Consider the following 1273-nt stretch of genomic DNA (forward strand, 5'->3'; position numbering starts at 1 on the left):
TGGGTGACCTTAGTTGAACTTCACACAGGTTGTTTTCTGCATAGGTGGCATTCGAGGAAAACAAACAAAAAACTCAGAATAAGAGCCATGCCCGGTGTCATTAACTAACGAGGTCCTTTGGCATCCTCTCTTCTCCAGTTTCCCTCCTGCCTCCCTCCAATTCTCTCCCTTCCTCTTGCTCCCCCGCTCCTCCACTCCATTCCAGTCTATTCCACTCACCGCCCCCCCCCCCCCCCCAGATTCTGTCCATCCTGGGGCTCACACACAGTATACATACATACATACATACATACATACATACATTCGTCCTACACCTGAGTATCAACCAAAGACTTGGAAACAATGAGGAGGAGACTCAAGAAGTAATGCCATTCAAAACTAAACATTAAGTCATTGTGTAAATTCTGTGAAAGGAAAAGTGGATAGGGTATGCCTGTAAATGGCATAGCTCTCCCTGCTCACCTAGCCTTTTCAATGACAGCACCCACCCCATACTCACCCCCTTACTGTCATGGATGCTTTTCATGATCCCTGAGAGGAAGAAAATATCCCCTGTTGCTGAACCCTGGCTTTTCAACACTGCAGATGACCCTCTTGGACAGATGCAGGAACTCTCTCCCTCCCAGTCCCAGAGAGGATGTTTTGACCCACCCTTGATCTCTTTCTTGGTTTGTTTTCTTTCAATGGTGGTAAACACAGACCTCCTTTGAACCTTTGATAAGCCTACAGTTTACATTCACACTCCTTTAGCTTGATTTTTAATACAACTCCCGGGGTCAGGATCACGACTTTAGAGTCACGGTTGGTTCGCCCCATGAGAGGACTCCTGTGTGTGTGTGTGTGTGGGGGGGGGGGGGGGGGGTGGCGGGGGGGGGGGGATTGCCCGCTTTGCTTTCTCCCGCCTCCCTAAAATGTCACCAGTGGATTTCATGTAACCCACGTACGGTCTCCTCCTGGGATTGGAGTGTATAAAATAAGGGGGCCGACATTGCCATTCTTTGGAACATCATCTCCCGCCGTTGAGATTGTGCTTCCCGGCGTACGAGCGACATTTCTGGACAGTTTGGCTGAAAGACACTCACAGAAATTCTGCACAGGTTGGAGGATTTCTTACATTGTTGACAAATGCCACACACGCACACATGTGTGTGCACTTGCTTCACGGTTGCCACCTGTGGGGCTCTTTCAGGTTCGTCCATTTAACTTCCTCTTTTTCACAGGGAGGAAGGAGGCAGCGAGTGTAATCACCAGTGAGTGTGTGACATGAGACTGA

Source organism: Myotis yumanensis, unplaced genomic scaffold (genome assembly GCF_028538775.1).
Source record: "Myotis yumanensis isolate MYYU_CA2020_CCGP unplaced genomic scaffold, mMyoYum1.0.hap1 SCAF_113, whole genome shotgun sequence".
NCBI lineage: Eukaryota > Metazoa > Chordata > Mammalia > Chiroptera > Vespertilionidae > Myotis > Myotis yumanensis.